We start from the raw sequence: 23118 nt of genomic DNA, 5'->3' as shown, positions 1-23118 counted from the left end.
TGAACATTGGTTAAACATAGGATTATGAATAAATCTATAAACAGCTGGTTAGTAGTTTCATACATAACTAGATTAAAACAGAATACAACCTATAAGTGCTATCCTTCACCAGCTAAGTCAGGAGAAGGTTTCGGTTCAGGTTTTTTCTGGCATTTTTCCAGTGTCCCCTTGAGGTCCATCACATATCAAACAGACCCAAGATAGAGAGAGAAAGAATGAGAGAGAGAGAGAGAGAGAGAGAGAGAGAGAGAGAGAGAGACAGAAGGAGAGAGAGAGGAAATACTTGTCTGATGACTGAATTCCTCTGAGTTGTTGCAGTGGAGAATGCAATTTAAAAGCAGCCAAAAGCTAATGTGCTAACGCTAACACAAACAAAACAGGAATCTCATATCATCCACTTCCTGCTGAGGAGGCCCAAATACAAAACACCTGGAATTTGGTCTCCAGGGAAGCATGCTAACATGCATCCGTGCTAAGACATACATTCTTTAACAAATCAGTGATACAACTGGAAATTAGCCAAAGAGTTAGGAAAAATCCATTTCACTCATTGCCCAACTTTTCACAAATATAGCTGACTTTCCAAGGCATACAATGGGGGATTTTACACCCCCCTTGTTGACTCCTGAAACTGGGTGTAGTGATATTCATTCAAAGGTATTGGTTAGAATTTCACTCCAAATAATGCATTTCTACTGCGTAATAAATGTATAGCCCTATGACAGAATTTTTGCTCTGACCATGGTGACTGTAGGCTCACTGGAAGTTGCTCTGGAGCAGCTTTCATACATTTATATGGTGATAAACAGTGTTTCTTTTGCCCTTGTTTTTTTAATTGTGTATATTGAAAGTGATTCCTCAAACAAGTCAGAAATTGGGATGGGGGACTTGAGTGGCTGAGTGGTGCAGTGGTCTCAGTGGTCATCATCTGAAGTCAGCAGAAGATTGCCTACTGGATCCTTGGTGTTGGTTCTGGCATCCAAGGATGGCGGCCCCAGAGATCACAGTCTCGCTATCCCTGGGTGGGTATGGCCTTTTCTATTCCTTCATTCCAAGCCCATCCTTTCCCATCCCTAAACCTGATTGATTAGAGGAATCGTTTACTCATTCCAATGCCATGGCGCTAACAGCAATTTGAAAAAATGTGTCAGCTGGCCTCACAAGTCCCAGAGGAAGTATTTGCTTCTCATTGTGTGATACTGATGCAATTTGGCTAATATAATTAGGGAGTAAATTGTGAATAAAACAAGAAACAAACAAACAAAAGTTTTTTCAATTTTTCATAAGCTGTGACAAAAACATCTTCAGAAAGTGAGCTGGATCATTAAGGATAAGTTGTTAAGGCACTAAATTTGTTAATGGCACTAAAGATTTGTTAAGTAAATATTGCATGGGCACTATCATCAGGAGATGGCAAGTTCAGTCCCTGGTAATTCCTCAGCAATCCAAGACTAGGAGTCCTAGATAGCACAACTGGCCTCACTCTCTTACTGGGTAGGATGACCCCCTCTCCCCTGTCTCTTTGCTTACAGTGCTAGAAGACATAGCAGCTGATATAACAGATCTGTATATTTCTCCTCCGGGACAGAAAGTTTAAGCTGTCCAGCACGTGTTTGCCATCACCATAGCAAGACTGGTGGCAATGTGTTATATTGGGGAAGACTCACTGACATTTCAGGATACATTTCTACAAAGATTTGTGAATAAACAAACATTTTAAAAAGGAGATATTTAGGGCACATTGTTAAGGATACATGAGGCATACTTAACACATTGTTCAGGATGTGTTGTTTATGATGAACTGTTAAGGATGTGTTGATAAGGATGCATTGTTCAGGATGTATTGTTTACAATGTATTGTTCAGAATGTGTTGTTTATAATGCATTGTTCTGGATGTGTTGTTTATAATGCATTGTTCTGGATGTGTTGTTTACAATGTATTGTCCATGATGTGTTGTTTACAATGGATTGTTCAGGATGTGTTGTTAAGGACTCATTGTTAAGGATGTGTTATATACATTCTATTGTTCAGGATGTGTTGTTTATAATGTATTGTTCAGGATGTGTTGTTTATAATGCATTGTTCAGTATGTGTCGTTTACAATGTATTGTTCAGGATGTGTGGTGTATAATGCATTGTTCTGGATGTGTTGTTTACAATGGATTGTTCATGAAGTTTTGTTCATAATGCATTGTTCAGGATGTGTTGTTTATAATGCATTGTTCAGGATGTGTTGTTTATAATACATTGTTCAGGATGTGTTGTTTATAATGTATTGTTCAGGATGTGTTGTTTACAATGGATTGTTCATGAAGTGTTGTTCATAATGTATTGTTCAGGACGTGTTGTTTATAATACATTGTTCAGGATGTGTTGTTGATGAAGCATTGTTCAGAATGTGCTGTTAAGTAAGAAAACTCTGAGACAGCAGGCCTCTGGCTCTCTGTATAAGATGTGTTCAGTTATTTTTATGTATGTAATTAATTTGTTATATTTTTAAAATAATATAATTTATTTTACTTAAATAAAAAAGGAACAATTGCTATGTGTTACATTTATTTATACTGCCACCTAGCCACTGTAATATAATTAAGCTAATGCCATGATTACCCTGGTTGAATCTGATGGAACAGATGTGGCATATGACTGCTGCACCATTTAAGGTGGATTGGCACAAGAATGTAACTGTAGATGAATACAAAACTCAGATATCAGAATGCATTTGGTACACAATTTAGGTTTATCAAGACCAAGAATATAACTGATGCAAAGTTTAATGTGGATCAGAAAATTTTATTAAAATGCGTAGGTGCTAATATGTCAAGGTTTTTTTGTTTTGTTTAAATAAAAGTATCATATTCATGTTGGCTAAGAACTTTTGAGTCAACTCTAAATTTCAACACACTATTCCTTTTAAGGTGGACAGACAGACAAATGAGATCAGTCCACGCCGTGTGTAAACACCTGTCTGGCCGAGTTTCAGGCTAATCGAGGTCAGGTGAGTGGATTAAACTCTGTTGGTCCTGCCCTGAAGTCCTCGCTGCTCCTGATCCCAGTCTGACACATAACACACACCCCAACCACCACAACCCCCAACTCAAAGACAAACAGGAAAAGACCATGAAGAACAGCATTCAAGACTGTTCCGGCTATAGTCCAACACGTGCAAGTCGAGTATTCTTGGCTGAAACAGCCATAGAACATTATCCGGAATCAAGCCAGTGCCTTCAGTTTCATACAACAGCCTAGGGAACCCACAAAATCAGAGTGTTTTCATTGGGATCTCATAGGTTTGTAGTGTTTAGTATGTTAACCCAAGCCAGACGTCTCCATCTTTAGAGAGACTGGTTTATTTGTCCTTGGGAAAAACTTGGACTCAAGCCACAACCGGCAGCTTTCAGAAACATTTCATTCCCATCACAGCACTCTTCACGCTGAGCCTTCAATGCACTCGGTAAGCACACATATTTCAAATATATGTACATAGAGTTGTTTCTGTTTGAAACGGCAATCCAAGTTGTTATATGTGCCTAAATTTCACTGCTCAGTTGGCCTCTGGAGCAGTGGAACAGTGTTCTCTAGAGTGAGTGACTATGAGTACCTATTAGTCCATCACCAGAACCATGGTTATGTAGCTGACATCAAAGCAATGCTCCTCATAGCAATGCTCCTGTACTTGGGGTAATGCCTTGCCAAATGTGTTTACAGTGTTACTGCAGTAAAGTCATCAGAAAAAATGGCCACATGGCAACTATATGGCCATATAGCGTGTTATATTTATGTCCATTCATTCATTCATCTTCTGTAACTTCTTCATCCTGATCACAGTGGATCTGAAGCCTACCTGGAAACCCTGGGTGCAATGCAGGAAAACACAACTGGACATGGTAACAGTCCATCACAGACCATTACACACACAATCACACTCACTCAGACATTCACACCTATGAAAACACATTTGCACAGCTAATCCATCTACTCACCTGTGTTTTTGAACTGTGGGAGGAAAGTGGAGCACCCTGAAGAAACCCACAAAGACACTGGGAGAGCACACATTGTGAGAAATAAGAGTCTGTACTGTACTGGTAAAGTGTTGCTCACTATAGGTACAGACATAAAAGTCCATTCAAATCTACAGCAGTGCCCTTAGAATCCAGTTGTGTTCCCTAAATGTACATCACATTCTTTTTTCCAGAAAGAAAGGTGAGTGCACTAAACTCCTCACAGGCAGTGACCCGAGGCAGGGATTAAACTCACAACTCCAGGACCCTGGAGATGTGTGGTAGCGGCACTACCTGACACCCTCACATGAATGTAAATGTCCTGTATCCTATATCAGGCTAGTCTCAAGGTTAATTTGCTCATATTTTCTAAAGTCATTCCCACGATTTGAACAGCGTGTACAAATTACAGTTGTCTCTTGTAAAATGTGAACTATTTATGTATGTGGATGTTCTTTAGAATTTCTGGCAACCCAGTGTGAAAACTCAGCCTGAAAACTTGCCCTTAACCTAACCTAACCCTTACCCTAAACTTAACCCTAACTATAAACATAACTGTAAACATAACACTAGGCTTCAAACTAGCCTGACACAATAGCCACTTTTGTTGAGGTCCATAGATTGTCAGAGAAATAATTGTGTTTTTATGCGACCGATATAACGATAGTCCCCTTTAAGAACCAGTGAACTATTAGTGAATATATATCCATCCATCCATTATCTGTAAGCGCTTATCCAGTTTAGGGTCGTGGGGGGTCCAGAGCCTACCTGGAATCATCGGGCGCAAGGCGCGAATATATATATAATATATATATATATATATATATATATCAGACTTTAGAATTAATTTATTAATTCATTCATTGTCTGAAACCGCTTGTCCAGTTCAGGGTTTGCATTGGGTGCGGAGTCAACCCGGAATCACTGGGCGCAAGGCACACACTGGAAGGGGCGCCAGTCCTTCACAGGGCGATACACACTCACACACTCGCACCTCTCAAGAAGAGATGGTGAACTGGCTCTTCATCTTGATGAGAAATGTGTTTTATATAACACAAAAAGGGTTCTATTATTGCAGACTAGACACCAACAATTCAGAGAGAGCCTTTTTGGTGGGAAATTTTCTATATAGAAAACCATAAAACACACATTCTCCATCAGTCTGAAGAACCATGTCATCATGCAAAGAATTATTTATGATTCAGTATGTTCTAAATAGAACCACTGTCTTTAATCAAGAGCCCTTGAAGAATCCTCTTTTTTTCTTTTAAAAAGTGTAGTGTAATCATATCTTACATTGTAATAACAGGCACTTTTTAAAGCCCTGTGGGACAGTATTTAGGTACAGACTCTTGAGGTACACTGACTTTAACGTTACAAAACATGCTGTATTGTACATACAATAGAACGCCACAACAAGAGATAAACACTGCTAATCAGAGAAGTCTTTATCATGTGCTTCCTTATGGGAAGCAAATATTTCTTCTTCAGTAAGATTCCTGTGTTGTATCAACATTCAATGATTAAAGAGAAATTCCACAAATATTTCTTACAATTTTTTTGTGCATAATGAAATAGCTGAGGTGTAAAAAGTGACTGCGTGGGTTTGGTTTGGTGTGAAATGCTGAGTTCCCACATTTGTTGAAAGTGGTTGGGATAGAGATATTTACCTCTAAAACCTCTCCACAGACAGCAGTTATATTCAGGGTTTAATAGCTGCTCTCCATTCAAAGTGATATGAGGCTAGTCTTATATTAGTGATAGTAAATGTCCAGGAGCCAAATGGAGGCTGAGTGGACTGTTTTGTTTTGTTTTTAGTTTATGGGTATAAAAAAAACATTTGTACACAAACACTTTTCCTTAAAGCCTTATCAAAGTTTTGTTTACACCTCAACCGTTAAACTATACATTTTAAAACATCTGTAGAATTCCACCTTTATGTGTCTTTATAAAAGTTACTTTGTCAGGCCTCTGTAAGTTTTTTACAACATGTTTCTTATGAAGTGTGTTTTATAAAGCATATATTTATGTTTATCTGTTATAAGCTTACAATAAAAATGTGTTAGAGAAATGTGTTATAATGTGTATTATAAGGTGCATTGCAAAGTGTTTCAATGGTTGTTATAAACTGTTATAAAACATGTTGTAACATGTATTGCAGTATTATGAATTGTGAAAGGATGTGTTATAATGGGTGTTCCGGTGTTCCATACAGAATGATACATTTTCAATCAATGTTATGTAGTGTGTTATTAAATTGTATTAGGAAATGTGTTATAAAGTGTGTTATGAAGTGTTTTGTAAAGTTTTATATAGAGTGTTGAAGAAAATAGTGAATTGTGTTAAATATAAGGTGTGCTATAAAGGTTTCCTTAGGGACTCCCACACTTCCCCTCAGTGACAGTCTGAAAGCAGCAGGATCCTTTTCTCTTGAGCCAAATAAATACTGCATCAAGCAGTTAATAAATAGTTTATACAGCAGCAGATTGTGTGTGTGTGTATATATATATATATATATATCTAAAAGGGTGATGCAGAAGGTATTTGCACAGAAGGGTCATGGACAGAGGGGTCACCTCTGCCATGAAACAATCTGCTGCCAACTGCCATCAAAATAAACACACTACACTAAAGGTCAAAGGCCAAAGGACAGACCCCTGCTGTGTCCAGTGCCCATAGCACATGTATATAAATTAAGTATACTATAAAAACGGTTTAATTGTTAAGGCAGTTTATATTACACCTAAAGCATAGCCTTAAGCTCAACTGCTAGTAAAAGATACTAACAAAAATAATACCTAAAATACCAATATTTATACAAATATTAGCTCTATTTAGATTATTTTTCGTTTATTTAAAAGTCTAATAATCCTGTCTTTAGCATTATAATAATGTTGTGTTTAGCACCGTGGCGCAACATGTGTGTGGCTCCAGGGACGTGGAGATTACGGGTTCATGGTGAGTGACTGTCTGTGAGGAGTTTGGTGTGTTCTCCCCGTTTCTGTGTGGGTTTCCTCCGGGTGCTCCGGTTTCCTCCCACAGTCCCTAAATTGGTAGCTGGCTTGGTGACACAAAAGTGTCCCTGGGTGTGAATGTGTGTCGCCCTTTGAAGGACTGGTGTCCCCTCCAGGTGTGTTCCCGCCATGATTCCAGTACGGACCCACTGAAGTCTTGAACTGGATGAATGGTTACAGTCAAACAAATGAATGAATGGTTTAATGATATTTTAGAGTCTGATAATTGTTTGATAAAGAAAATAATAGAATATTGGAATATGATATAATACCAATATAATAAGTATTTATACCAATATAAATACACTGAAATGTCATATAAGAGGAGTGAAATTTGGTCTGATAAATCTGTGTACAACAGTTGTGTAATATATGTAGTATAGACAAATATTACTGTGCAGTGTAATAAAACTGTAATAAATATTCTGCATATAACAATAATTGTAATACGGCCTATACTGTGTATAACAAGTGTGAGTCAAGTGTGTATTTATTTTGAACAAATAAATACAAGATATAGAGCATTAGGTTGATATTGTACAGTTGTGAAGCACAAATAAACAGCAAATGAAGCTTCCTCTCAGCAGCACCGTATTATGTATAAGGTGTAAACTGTCCTTTCCACCTTAAATATTTAAGGTGGAACGGAATACTGGAATAAGAATCCAGGTTCAGCCAGAGAAGTTAATGAGTAAGTTAGTCTAAAAGAAGAAAAAAGAGGGGAAACGAATAGAAAGATAAAAAAGACGCTGTTACAGTAAAAGAGAGGAGAAAGCGAGCGTGTATGAGAGAGAGGGAACGAGAGAGACTGAGGAGAAAAGAATGTTTTTCAGTTCGCTGTGAAAGTTAGACACGATGCTGAAACACACATACACACACAAACATCCTCTCCAGTGCGCGAGAGACTGATTCACACACACACACACAAAGAAAAGAAAAATGACACACAAAACACACACTTGAAGAGAAAAGAGAACATCTTACCTGCTTGCGCGCTGCGAATGTGCCTATAAACGAGTGTGTTCTTGTCAGTATGAGTGTGTGTATAAATGTGTGTATTTAGTTTGGGCTGCTGCTCTGTCTGATTGTACTCAGCGCTCTGAGAGACCAGTGACGACAGCGAAATGGGAGGAGCGGCAAACCACGCCCACATTCCATAATGTCCCGCCTCTTGGGCTAGGATTGGACAGTGATTTATTTATTTATTTTTATTATTTTTATCTTAAAACAGCATCATTAAAAATGACAAATACCAGACAAACACTTTTTAGAGGTTAAATAGTGGGACTGCAAATAAATTTAATATAGGTAAGTGGCTAAAATGTCAAATTAAAGAAAAAAAATATATATATATGTATATATATATATGTAATATGTATAATATAATATGTAGTATATATATATATATATATATTCCCCCATTTGCCACATTATCACAAAATAAATAGAAACCATAAAAAAAAGAATAAATAAATCAAGGCTGGTGCATTTACAGAAAAAAACTCTTAGATCAATAAAAAAAAAAAATCAACTAGCGTAATTAAATATCATTCATTCATTCGTTGTCATTGACCGCTTATACTTTTCATGGTCACGGTGGGTCCAAAGACTACCCGGAATCATTGGGCACAAGGCAGGAACTCACCCTGAAGGGGGCACCAGTTCTTTATAGGGTGACTCACACACACACACACACATTCACACCTATGGACACTATTTAGTCACCAATCCACCTACCAACGTGTGTTTTTGGACCATGGGAGGAAACCCATATGGACACAGGGAGAGCACACCAAACTCATCACAGTCACCAGGAGCAGGACTTGAATCCACAACCTCCAGGTCCCTGGAGCTGTGTGACTGCAGTCCTACCTGCTGTGCCAAAATACCGCCCATAATTAAATATAATGAATCTAAATTAAAACTTAAAAATGATGACAAATAATTGATAAAATCAGAAGACTGTAGTATAATATATTTTTTTTTCATTTTCTTCATTTCTTATTCATTTACCAGGTGACCAAAGATGACCAGCACAAGGCCCACTGCCAAGCTCTTCCCAAGTTTGGTTGCAGTCATTTCTTCTGTACACCATTTTGTTGTTCAAGCTCTAGCTGAGATATAGGAGATACAGGAGGGTCAGCGTCACTGCTCTACTGTAACAGCAATGTAAAGCCATTTCCCCATTTAACAGCTTGGGATATTTCCAAGATATTTTTATAACAGCGATGGGAGACAGTAGGTAGGGGCCGTGGGTGTATGATGTGCCTGCAGCGTTTTTGTGCACCTCAGCAGGTCGTCACCATTTTCATCCTTCAGTGCTGGCAGCTCCTTTGAAGGCGGCAGTTCAGGCATGTCTCCATCTGAGAGATAGAAGCCCTTTTCATGTACAAAACAGGATACTATTACTGGTAATTTCTGCCATTTGCATCAGTCACATATATAGAGCTGCATGCTGTTTACCTGGATGGAAACATTAATATTTGCTTGTAAAAACAGGTAAACACACAACAGGGTTTCTGAAAATGAGTAGCTGTGTTACTAAAAAGAGTACTCCAGACATTTGTAATATTTATACATTGTGAGACACACTGATAAATTTTGAGCTCTGGTCCACTGGTGGCACTGCTTCACTAAATACACTCAGACTTGCTGTTATATATCCAAAGAAGAGCTACAGCTACAGCACTGTAATCTGTCTGCAATCCTTTTGGAGTGAACAGTTAGGTTAACAGTTCAGTTTAGATTTAGTGTTAGGGTTAAGGTTAGGTTTGGCTTAGGTTTATGGTAATTTAATTAAACAAGCACAAAAAGATAGCATTTCTATACTTTTTTTGTTTAGGTAATGTTCAGTTTAGAGTTATGGTCATGAATATATTGAATTTACAAGTGCCAGATATATTTAGTTATGTACAGTTTTGGATATGTTTTTGTTATTAAAATATGTACTCAGGGTTGGTGAGGTTCTTCCGACTTTCCAAGTAATCTGACTAGTGGGGGCGTTCCACTTGAAATATCTAATTGTGGAAATTTTCCTGGTCATTATAGTTGTGTCTGTTATAGGTAATGTCTCTGGTATTTTACTGACCTCATTAGGGTACGTTCCTAGGCAGTGTACTGGCATTTTACTGGGACTTGTGTGGGTAATGTCCAAGGTATTTTACTCGTCTTACATGGAGAATTTCTAAATCTCGTTTTTGATGCCGGCCACTGTCTCTTGTCTCATATCAGTCTAATTGGTGAGTTGGCTTGAAGGAATCGCTGTTGATGTCTGACAGGGCTATACCAAGGTGTAGGAAAATGAGGAAGCCAACTGATGAAAAGTAAAACCACTGATCCTGTTGGTTTGTAACTCTCCTTGCTTTGTCACCTGCACTTTTTCAAAAAGTAAATGAACAAGTAAACCACTAAAACACAACCTCCACCAATGGTGATACCAACCGGGGCAGGGGCCAAGATCACACACCCACCAACATGGCTTCCTTTTCACAGTCTTAATTAACAAATACTAGGTGTTCTCTGAATGGTCTGAAAGTTGACTTTGGCATTACATTCACTGCAATCTGTTACCTTCATGTTTAATTCAATAGGTGCTCACAGTTGTCTAATTGCTAGGGTTAGGTAATCATGGTATAAAATCCAGATCTGTTCCTCAAATATATCCTTGATTAAATGTATTTCAATATATTTTAGTTCTATGTTTTTGGTTTGGTGACTTGATCTGGTCAAATTTAAATGCATTTCTTAAATTAGACCAATTAATCTTTAAAATGTTGTGATCAAGTCTGTTTTATTTCTATGACCGTGATTGGGAAACATTATGAAGACTCCTGACCCACTGCAAACATGAAGAGGATGAAACAGTTACAGAAAATGAATGAATCTAACTTTAAAATAATACATTTTAGGCACTGAGGCTAACAACCATGAAAGTAACAGTAGTTGTGTTTCTGTGTGTTGTCAGTAGGTGGAAATAAACATGATAAACAGAGTTTATTCACACGCATAGGGCTGAGAGATGTGAACAGATTGGATTGCAGTTAATTAAACTCCAGTGACGACTCTAAGGCCCTCTCTCACACACACACACACACACACACACACACACACACACACAGTCTAACAGGTTGACAGGATAATCACCACCGTCTGAAAGTCTAAGGCTTCTACCTACCAGTGAATTACCATATAACCATAGACACACTCATTATACACCTATCTCCACCTTCACAACTCACCCTCAACCCCTCTCTCTCTGTGTGTGTCCTATCTCTTTTTGCTGTTTCTTTTCTCTTTATCTGTTTGTCCCTCTCCATTACTCTCTTTCTCCATTAACGTTGCTGGATATTTCTCTATTCCCTCTCTTTACATTTACTTTTTCTTTCACATTCTACCTCTTTATATATTTTTTCAATTACTTTATCTTTTCTTGACAGTTTATCTCAATTATATTCCATCAGTCTCTTAAATGCCTTTCCTCTTCTCTTTTTTCTCCCCATTTCATTCTTGCTCCATATCTTTCATTTCTTTCAGTTTCTCACTCCCACTGTCCCTTATCCACTGTCAACGTCTCTCTCTCTCTCTCTCTCCCCCCTCCTTCTCTTTCCCTGAGTTACTCTCACTTTGTCTTTTGTCAATTTTGACCTACACAGCGACTTACTCTTTTTGTCTCCCTCCTCCTTCTCTTACCTATACTCTCTCTCTCTTATTCCTCTGGTGCTTTCCTTTATTCCCTCCTTTCTTACCTCTCTCTCTCTCTCTCTCTCACTGTAGGGGGATATACAGACTGTGCATCTCTTCCTCTCTTGAAATGACAACAGACTGAAAAGGTCAAATCCTCCAGATGTTGTAAAGGGGAACTCATGGCGGAGTGAGGTTTGCACCATGAGTCGAGAACAATATCTATAACCAAGCCATTTTCAAAAAGTTATAAATACAACCTTATACAGCACATTCTTCATTGGTCTGAAGGACAATTTCATCATTCAAAGAACTCTTAAAAACAAGCAAATGTGTGCATGGTTCTAAATAAAGCCATTGTATTTACTAAAGAACCTTTGGAGAACAATCTTGTTTAATAGAACTAGAACATGGGTTTGTACTGGTATTCCCATCAACCAACATGTCCCTGCTGGGTATCCAACTGCCGCAGCACTAGACAATGGTATTCATACTAATCTAAGCTGGTTTTTCAGCAGCAGAGAGAGTAAAAACTGAACTAGAGGCCTGAAATATAATGCAGGAATATAAGGGGGAAATGCAGATTACAGCACCCGTGTGGATATTTTCGAATTTCCCCAATGCCCAGCCCAAACCTATTGTGGCAAAACTTGCATTTGTGCAATTTCCACCCCATAATGTGAGCATAGTCAGCTGTAATTTGAAGAGAACAATGCCAGCGCCACGTCCAAGCCTTTTGTTTTAGGGCAGAGTGGCGTTTGAATAGATGCTTTCCTAAAATACCACAGGAGCCTGGATGGTTTTGAGTGGGTTTTTGTTCTGATGGTAATCTGCGCTGAGTTTTTGTTTACATTCCCAGTCTCTGACTCAGGATATTTGGGCAGAGTCTGAGTCTCCAAAACTGACCTTATGTGGACAGACATCTATTTCTGAAAGTGTTTTTTCCCAAACAATCTACGGTAGACTTCTAAAATTAGTTGGCGGTTAATCTTCCTGATCCTTCTTCCATGATTCCATTGCCTTGCTGTAATTTACTCTGTAAACTGGACATATATTTGTCCAGGGAGGAAAGTTTTGGATAACAAACTAAGTAAAATAAAAATATCACACTGACCCACAAGTAAAAGCCATAAAAGAGTTTTATAACCTCCCTTTAGTGTCCACTCACTGGTCACTTTCAGGCTGCTATTTGTGTAATGTTTGAGAGCATGGTCCAACAGAGGTTCAGTAAAAAATCATAATATTCCAGTTGCTATCGGTCAGTTAAAGTCTATGAATATTACTCTGTGTCTTATTATGTTTTGAGTCACTTAGTTTGGTATTATGCCTAAAGGTAACATTCATGATTTTAATATAATTTTTTAATGAAATTCTGAGGATGTTTCCTCACCATCTGTGACATAACTGTGCTTTTTGAGGGCATTCAGCCACAAATGCCTTAGTGAAGTCACGTAATGTTGTTGAATGCTTAGTTCTGATGAGTCACAGAGATATAGGTTCAAGCTCCACCACTCCAGATGACACAGCCCAACGCTAGCCAACGCTTGGCACATGCACCTGCTTCAGTACATTCCATTTCATGCTTTTCTACCGAGTTTATGAAAACTGAGTTGTGTTCTGCAGTCTCTCATTACCTTGACGGGGATTTTCAGCTGTGTTCTGTGAAGCTTGTTCAGCCAATGGATCTAAGGATGAAGATGAAGTTGTGGGTGGAGAGGATAAATGTTTGAAATGATCGGAGAGAGCAGAAGGTGATCTGGTGAATGAAAGTGTATATTTACCAAAACTGAAACCAGACAAAAAGCTGAAAAAAGAGGTTCTGTGTGTATGGGGTGGTGGTGGGGGGGGGGTCAAAACTGGAAAAAGAAAACACCACACAGCAAACACACCTCCACTAAATAGAGAATAACACACACACGCATACACAAGAGAGGAAGAGGGAGAAAGAGTGAAAGATGGCTGGATTAAGGGAATGCTGAATGTTTATACAGATGCAGCAGAAGCCTTAGGTCTGCACTACATACTTCACACACACACACACACACACACACACACACACACACCTGCATATATCTAATGTGTACTAGTGGCTGTGTTCTACTGGCTGCTAATGTGTGTGTTTTTCTCAGACTTTAGTCAAAACATTCTGGCCCTGAAAATGTACAAAACCACAAATGCAAACACAATCCGAGGTTCTTTTATAGAGATAGAGAGGGTGGCACTGCAGGTAGTGTGGGCTCTCACACAGTCCCAGGGTTGTGGGTTCGAGCTGTGAGGAATTTGGTGTGTTCTCCCTGTGTCTGCGTGGGTTTCCTCTGGGTGCCTGCGTTTCTTCCTGCGATCCAAAAACACATGTTAATAGGTGGATTGGTGATTCAAAAGTGTCCAGTGAGTGTGTGTCGCCCTGCGAAGGTCTGTCTCCCCTCTCCTGGGTGTGTTCCTGTCTTGCGCACAGTGTGTCCACCTCGATGGAAAATTAATGAGAGAGAGAGAGAGAGAGAGAGAGAAATTGACAGAATGAGAGATAAGTAAACATGAAGGAGAGAGAAAGTTCAGCTGTAAAGGCAGAGATCATAAAAACAAGAGACACCAGAACAGAGAAGAGAGAGAGATTCTCAAACAGACCTTTCTCTCTTTAATCAAACATGTATTATAGAACATATTCTTTCATGTTACACTTTTGGCTGGATGTGTTGAGTGTCACTGACCAAATGAACAGACAGACAGATGGTGTTCAACCCTAAATAGACCTCTTATTCAATAACCAGAGGTGGGACATTATTATATCAGTAATCAGTCTACAGCCTCACGTCCCCATCTTCCTGTATTAAAGTGGAGACTGAGCCCTGGTTCTTCCACAATGGCCCTAAACACCTTGCTGCCTTTTTTTGTCTACATATTTGTGTGAGGGCAATTTTCCAGCTTCCACAGCCAGTGATTGAAATGGACACAAAAACACACAAATAAAAAAACCCAAACAAACAAAAAAAACAAAAAGATTCACAGTGTTTCCAGCTGAAACCAGAAACAGATGGAGTTCAAATAAACAAACATTACACATTATTCATTGTCTATAACCATTTATCCAGTTCAGAGTCACGGTGGGTCCAGAGCCTACCCGGAATCGCTAGGTGCAAGGCAGGAACACAACCTGGAGAGGGCGCATGTCCTTCACAGAGCGATACACACTCATACACACAGACAATTTTTTGAGTAACCAATCCACCTACCAACGTGTGTTTTTGGACAGTGGGAGGAAACCTATGCAGACACGAGGAGAAAACACCAAACTCACCCAGAGCAGGATTTGAACCCACAACCTCCAGGTCTCTGGAGCTGTGTGACGGCAACACTACCTGCTGCGCCAATGTGCTGCCGACACTCCACCAATTCATTGTTAATTTATATTTTACATTAATTTATTTGAAGGTCCATTTCAAACTATATATTAAATCCTTAAAAACTCAACTCTGTTCATCAGAATGCCATATTTAGAAAGTATTCTAAAATAATATAATTATTAAAAACACACCTTCATGCCTTACAAATGGTTCAGTAGGCATGGATCTATGAATATGCTGTTAGTCCCCACCTCTATCTACACCCACCACAGTGCTACTCACCTGTAGTTCATGCTTCCCTGGAGCCTTGATTTCCAAGTTGACCAGAAGTGGTTCCTTGCTGTTTTAGGAACACTAAAGTTTTCAAAGTGTAAATCCTCAGTTATGGAGTTGACTGCTTATTTGTTTCACTGTGAAACAGAAGATCCCCATACTTGAAACATCCAGTAGAAATGTATCCAATCTGGACATATTCTTTTGTGGTTTCTCGGCAGATTACAGACAAGCTCTTCTCTCATTGGTTAAGACTTAAGTGTTCATTTGTGCTAACATACTATTAAAATCCTCATAGGGACAGGAGAATTTAGCATCATTTTAGAGATGGTTTTATGGCACAAATTGAATAGTTTTTGACATATTACTGGTAAAACACATTCACACACACAAGTGATACATCGGTAAGCCTGTTGAGAGAGAGAGAGTGAGAGAGAGAGGGAGAGAGAGGGAGAGAGAGTGTATGTGTGTGTGAGTGAATATACCTCAAAATATCTAAACAGACTTTTCTCACTTTAAGTAAACATGTGCTATGGAAAAATACTCTAAGGTTACACTGTTGGCTGACAGAGCTGCTGTTGGAGATAAGCTGATGACCCTTTCCTCTGGAGAGAATGTTTCTCTGTCTTAATCTTGTAGAACAGTAGATGGAATTGTCCAGAGAAAATTTGGCATGTAATTCTGTATGTGTGGAGGATCCTTGACCGAATGGACGGACAGAAAAACAGATGGTGTCTCACTCTGAATAGAGCTGCTGCCATGTTATTGGCAACACTTAGACTTCTGTACATATAAACACACACCTGTGGTTTAGTGGTTGTACTGCAACAAAAATACATGAAGAGATAATGTAATGACATAATCAATTACCCAGATATTTTGTGGAAGAAATTGCAAATGGAATCATATTAAACTTCAAAGATTGTCAATAAAAACTAAATATTAAGAATATCCTGTTTTAAAAGTGTTTGGTTAAATACTGTTTTGAATTGGCAGTAAGCAACTGCAGTAAGCAACTGCATCCCGCTCCGGATGACTGTGAGGAGTTTGGTGTGTTCTCCCCATGTGTGTTTCACCTGGGTGCTCTGGTTTCCTCCCACCGCGACCCTGAACTGGATAAGCAGTTACAGACAATGAATGAATGTAAAAAAAAAGTCTTACTGTTGTAGAACTACTGTATCTGGCATAATATGGGTATATGTTTTGCTCCTGAACAGGTTTAACACCACCAACAAACAAAAACACAAGAGGGTCACCTTTCAGGGAAAAGAATAATGAGGATGTCAGACACTTAAAAACAGCACAACAAATCACCATTCTTATAAACAAAACATCAGACAAAAGAAAACATAATACATTAAATAACTTTACTACATGCCCAATGCACAAAAAGAAAGATTTACATTTTGTCTGGGGGTGCAGAAAAAAATAATGATGCATTAAATTAATAGAAAATAGCTCTTAATTAATAATCACAATTCGTTTAACAGTGGAGAGCTGTTTTTTTTTATTACAAGCTAAATGAACTGAAAATGTCTGATATTTTGCAGACATTTTTCTACAGTGGATGTTGTATGAACTTTTTTTCTTTTGGTCTCAACATCAGAAATGAAAAGACAATGATCAAATTACCAAAAAGATGTAGTTCTGAAGTTCTGAACTATCTTGAGCTTTACCAGATGTATTTCTGTACTATTCTGCTTTGGTCATATTTTTAGCAATGAGACCCCTCTTTGCCTTGCCCCTGCCACCAGTGGGCTGTTGGGCAGTAAAAGTCTTGTAGCTTTGGTGTAAAACTAAAGAAAAGAAAATGTTTGATACTAATTATAACAGACCAATGTCCACTACTCAGTAGTTAGTGTAGCCTCAGATGAGTACAGTACACCAGACCTCTCTTTTAGATCTTCAGAAAATCCTGCTTGGGAACACTCTGACATCTCTGGAGTGAAATGACTAGGGCCTGGTGTTATTAATAATTCATTCTGATTTCCAGATATTTCCATGTTATTCGCCTGGAGGTTGGAGAACTCCAAGAAATATGTGGATCCCTTGAGAAACTTTTCAAAAGAATCAGGTCTCTGTGTGTGTGACATTAATTCCAATATGTCACATACAACATTAAAGGAATTTTTTTCCTCACTCTCTGCAAAGTTTTTTCACCTTGATTAAATCATTGAACTGAAGTTTGAACTGGATTATTTGTTCTGGAGTCAGAAGTGCAACAAACCCCACCGCTCTAAGCTACTATACTGCATGTATATCAAATGTGACAGAGCTGTTTGATGAACATCAATTTCTAGTGCCATAATGTATAGCCACTCATTGTCTATTCCCCCAGCTCCAAGACTCTCCCTTAGAGACTAAGAGTGTTAGGAGTTTGGACGTCTGGGAGAGACTAGGAGTGGAGCCGCTGCTCCGCCACGTCGAGAGGAGCCAGTTAAGGTGGTTCTGGCATCCTTCTGGCATCTGCCTCCTGGACGCATTCCTGGTGAGGTGTTCCGGGCTTGTCCAACAGGGAGGAGGCCCCAGGGAAGACCTAGAACACACTGGATATATTATTGCCGCTTTTCCACTGCATGGAACCTACATGATTCTACTCGACTTGGCATGACTGTTTTGTTTTTCACTGGGCAAATCTAGTACCTGGTCCCTGGAACTGGGTACGTTTTCAGTCCTAGCTCACTCTGGGTTTCAACCATGTCGAGTACTAAATGGTGATGTGTAAACCTTTTTGTAGTCTGATCCCGGCATAAGCCTGCCAAACCCATGCAGTGGAAAAGCACCATATATGTCTCAACTGGCCTGGGAACGCCCCGGAAGAGCTGGAAGAAGTTGCTAGGTAGAGGGAGGTCTGGGTTTCTTTACTCGGACAGCTTCTCCCACGACCTGGACCTGGGTAAGCGGTGGACGATGGATGGATGAATGGAGTATTTTATAAGATAATGTGAGCATTTTAATGTTTTTTTCTTTACCTTAATAAGTTCAAACTTATTCTGTCCATGCGCAAAAAGAACCGATTCCCTCAGTAATGAACATCTTTTTATTTTTTTAGTTGACGTTAAAAAGCTATAAAACACGATATATGTGTCACAAAGAGAAGGGAAATTAACTTCTGAGTAAGCCAGTACCCAGGGCAAAGAATTAATCATTGTTAATATCCTCAGTATATCTCAAGTACTACAGGTCCAGTATGGTGCCATATATTCAAGAGAGTCTCTTTGTCAATTTTAGATATAGATATAGATAAGTATATATTTTTCACTTAGCCACATTTGAGTCAATTTATACATATTGTACGGCCAGACTCTCAGGATTACGAGGATGCAAGCGATTATACTGTGAAATGTATGGGCAAGGAATTAAAACCGAAATAATAAGTTATTCCAAACTGAAAATCTCTTCCTCACAAAAAATTAAACCGCTACGTCACGGAGCCTGAAGAGCCCAGAAGTGACTCTCACACAAACAAGGCATACCAGCGCTTAACTTGGGTTGTCCTCTTCAAAACGACACCACATTTGAGCCTTTCTGACAAACCGTTCGTTAGTACTCCTCATGTCTGCATAAAGAGTACTTGCAAAGAAGAAGAAAACAGTACAACAAATTAAAAAAATCATTAGGTCCCAGTGGAGCTCCGCCATGAAAGCTTAGCTCTCGGCTTTGCAACGACACATCAATCAAGTCTGTAGACCAATCAGGTCCCAAGTTACGGAGATGCGCATTGAAGGAGGGCGGGACAAATATCATTTCAAGGCCTAACGGCCCCATGCACCGTGAGACAAGATTCAAGCGGTTTTATTTAGCAGCCACAATCTCTACTAGCAATAATCAAGACATTAAACATGTTTTGAAAGCTTAGATGTGTCTCACTGGTACCTTTACCCCACTGAGACCATTTAATCTCTGAGTGTAAGGGATGCTGTCTCGCGCTACAGCCAATCAGGATGCAGCTCCCGCTTCACAACACTTCTGGCATTTAAAGGAACACTACTGGTTTAGAAACAAGTGTAAACATCAGAAGTAAAGTAGGTAAATCGGAATAAAACACAACAAAACATTTTTTTCCTGTTTGGTGAGGGTAAAAGTGCACTAAATTTTAAATTCTGATTAAAAATAATTGTCTCTCACCTTTCTCAGATGGAAAGAACAGCAGCGTACATAGGACAAAGAACCCCTCTCATAGATTGCTTACACGTTTTATTGATTTTAATTTCATTTTTAAATGAAAAAAACTTTTAATTGTTACATTATCACACGGTTTATCACATATTACCTTCGTTTCTTGTACAAAATCTCACAGATTAATTTCACTCTCAACACACTCTTTTCTGGGGTATGTTTCCTGCCAAATATATCAGTGCTATTGCGGTAATCCTGAGTAATTACTCGTCGATAATATGTACTTCCAGTTGGAGCAAATCAATCTAATGTAGTCAGACATGCGAAGGAGTCTTCAATGCAGTGACCCATAGTCTGCATTGTAGAAATGCTTGCAATTTCACATTGCCTTTATTCCTCCATCAGTGGACCATTGCTGATAAATTTTGAATTTGCATGCATAAGCAGTTTACAGTTTTACATTGTTGTTGAGGACAGTGAGGTATTGATCAAATGTGACAACACAGCAGAGGCTTGCAAACTGTAGAAGGAACTGATTTATGTCATGAATCTGAGCCTAAGTGTCAAACGTGCACTTCCATTACATTAAAACTGCTATTTTGTGTGACCTTGTCCTTTTTAGACCCAAGCCTCTGGAGAAGGGACCAACCACAGCTCTGCAAAATCAGTGGTGGACTGTTTGGTGATTTCTTCAGCACAATGCTTTCAGTGTCCAAACCATGGTCTGTTGGTGTGGAACAGGAGATGCAGCTCTACAAACAGGAAAAGCAATCCCTTTTGGATTTAAATTTACAGCATACGGAAGGGGTCACTAACAACAAAAAGAAAAAGTGAGGAGGAAAATCTGTTCCCATGGTGTAGTAATCCATGCTCTCAGTTTATAATCTGTACCCACCGATTTGTAATCTGTTTTCTGGATCTTTTGTAGACTATGCTTAGATTTGTAAACCCATGGATTTGTTTAATAGCATAGCATACTAAATTTATACTGGTGTATATTATTGGCTGGTGTTCTGGACCTGTTCATCAGTGATACTTTTCTGTGTAATTTGTTAGGCCCCTTTTACCCTGTTCTTCAATGGTCAGGACCACCACAGGGTAGGTATTATTTGGCTGGAGGATGATTGTCAGCACTGCAGTGACGCTGATGTGATGGTGGTGTGTTGCTGTGTGTCGTACTGGTGTGAATACATATCTGTGGGTACAGTTTACAAAATCATAGAGGTCATAGATTTTAAATGTGAGATTAGTTTACAAAATGAGCATGGATTACAAATCCATGGGTACAGACAGATGATATTTCCTACTAAACTGAGAGAAGGACTACTAAACTATGGGGACAAATTTTTCTTGTTAGTGATCCCTACCGGGCTCTCTACATATTCACTGAACATGGAATAAACATCTGTACCCATATGTCCAAAACTCTCCAAATATTATATTGCTATACAAACAAGTGTGGCAAGTAAGATCATTTTCATAATGGCAGGTGACACGAGCAGCCCGAATAACAGTCGTCAGTATGTGACGAATTTGAAAATGTAAATGTCAGCGACTGGTCAGGGCATAAAAAAGTCTAAATAATAGGGTCATTTATTAAGATATTAGTTTGTTAAAACTTTTAACTGTTCATAGAATGAGAAATACAGTGTTTCTTTATTCTCTTAAACATATAATTCTTTCAAAGTCAGTTTGGATATTACAGGCTGTTTGATTATTATGCTTCTGTGTTTCTTTGCCAGTATCCTTCCACTACAAGATTTTCTTGCGGTCAAGAGCTTCAACGCTTTATCTTGTTTAAAGTGTAGAGCACCTGCTGCACTTAAAAGAAGAGCCACTTGATAGAATCCATCTAGATTAGTAGCTTTTTTGAAAAGAGGGAACTCAAACTGTTGTAAAGTACCCTTCTGCCATCTAGTAACTCTTTATGTTTTTGTTGAACTGTTCCAAACCCATTGGTATTTTTGGATCCTAAATGTTTTGTTATTTGGCCTTATGGTCTTAGAGTAGTACATAAATTACATATATTTTTAAAGAGTAATAGAAACGTAAATGGCAGTTGTTAGTTGTTGCCAGACTCGTGCCAAAACTTTCTTTTAGACGGAGAAACATTTTCACTTGTTTTAGTGCGGCTGCTGTGTTCGTTTGTCTCCTAGCAACGGAGCCACTCTGTATCGCGCGGAGAACTGTGTGGAACAGGGAGATTTGTTCACACATTATGGTTTTATTCACACTATGTCACAATGTAGTGGATTAAAAGATATTTGACTTTGAAATGTAGTGGAGTTAAAATAAAAAGTTGCCCAAAATGGAAATACTTAAGTAGAGTACAGATACACAAATAAAGTACTTAAGTACAGTAACTGTATTATTTGGGAGGTGACTCTTTCTTCTTTCTCATTTTCATATATATATATATATATATATATATATATATATATATATATATATATATATATATATATATATATACATACAGCAAGCAAATTCACCAGTGTTAAATCAACACTATTAGTGTTAACTTATAGCATTTTCTGCATATACTTATAACTTATGCACCTACTTATCCAGTTCAGAGTCGTGCTCCCACCGTGCAGGGGGCAAGAATCCTTTGCAAGACACACATTCACTCACACCTAGGGACACATTTGAGTAGCCAATCCATCTCTCATTGTGTTTTTTTTTTTTTTTTTATTTTAGGAGGGAACTGGAGCACCTGGAGGAAACCCATACAGACATGGGGACAACTGACCAAACTCCTCACAGACAGTCACCCACAGCGGGCCTCAAACCCACAACACAGAGGTCCCTGGAGATCTGTGACTACATTTGCACAATGTTCAATATATAATCTCTACGTATGTTGTGCATATATTGAACATTTTATATATATATAGGGTGTATGTTGTATATATGCTGTGTAATTTGAATATATAGTGTATGTTTTAATATAGCGGCATGGTGGCGCAGCAGGTAGTGTTGCAGTCACACAGCCCAGGGAACCTGGAGTTTGTGGGTTCGATTCCCGCTCCGGGTGACTGTGAGGAGTTGGTGTGTTGTCCGCGTGGGTTTCCTCTGGGTGCTTCGGTTTCGTTAGGTGGAGTGTGTGTGAATGTGTGTGTGTGTATTGCCCTGTGAAGGACTGGCGCCCCCTCCAGGGTATATTCCCGCCTTGTGCCCAATGATTCCAGGTAGGCTCTGGACCCACCGCCACCCTGAATTGGATAAGCGGTTACAGATAATGAATGTTTTAATATAGCATAGGATGGTTTTATTTGTAAATATATATTTTGTATGTTCTATATATATAGTGTGTGTGATGTATATATGATGTGATGGTTATTTATAAAGTGTGTATGTTGATTGTACATTATGTATGATCTGTATGTAGCATGTGTGCTGTGTATATTCACAGCAGCTTATTCACATTAAACTGTGGAGAAATTGAGGAAAGTGTAGGTTCCAACCCCAGAACCTTGTGTTTGCAGATAATGACATTTACACAAAGTGGAGTTCAAGCTTTCCAAAGCTTCACAGTTTCAGTGATGAAACCAAATGTAAGTAGCAAAGTTTTTTGACATCTGAGTTAAGGGAGACACTGAGAAAATCTTGTTCAACTTCAGCTTTAATTAAGCTATCCATCTCTCAGAAAGTTACATCAATTGGAAATCTTTTTCAGCTATATTAA

General features: G+C 38.7%; 1 protein-coding gene across 2 annotated transcripts in view; it reads right to left on the bottom strand.

Annotated features, from left to right (window-relative positions):
• The window catches only part of LOC136676769 (SH3 domain-binding protein 4-A), a 49790-nt gene extending 41703 nt beyond the window's left edge, over positions 1-8087 (bottom strand). For both annotated transcript variants that reach the window (XM_066653983.1, XM_066653984.1), the window contains exon 1: positions 8002-8087. The gene's annotated coding sequence lies outside the window, so the exon portion shown is untranslated. The remainder of the gene's footprint in view (positions 1-8001) is intronic.
• Positions 8088-23118: the final 15031 nt, after the last annotated feature.

Source organism: Hoplias malabaricus, chromosome X2, assembly GCF_029633855.1.
Source record: "Hoplias malabaricus isolate fHopMal1 chromosome X2, fHopMal1.hap1, whole genome shotgun sequence".
Taxonomy (NCBI): domain Eukaryota; kingdom Metazoa; phylum Chordata; class Actinopteri; order Characiformes; family Erythrinidae; genus Hoplias; species Hoplias malabaricus.
Note: the sequence above shows the minus strand (reverse complement) of the source record. Positions and strands in the feature narration are given on the sequence as shown.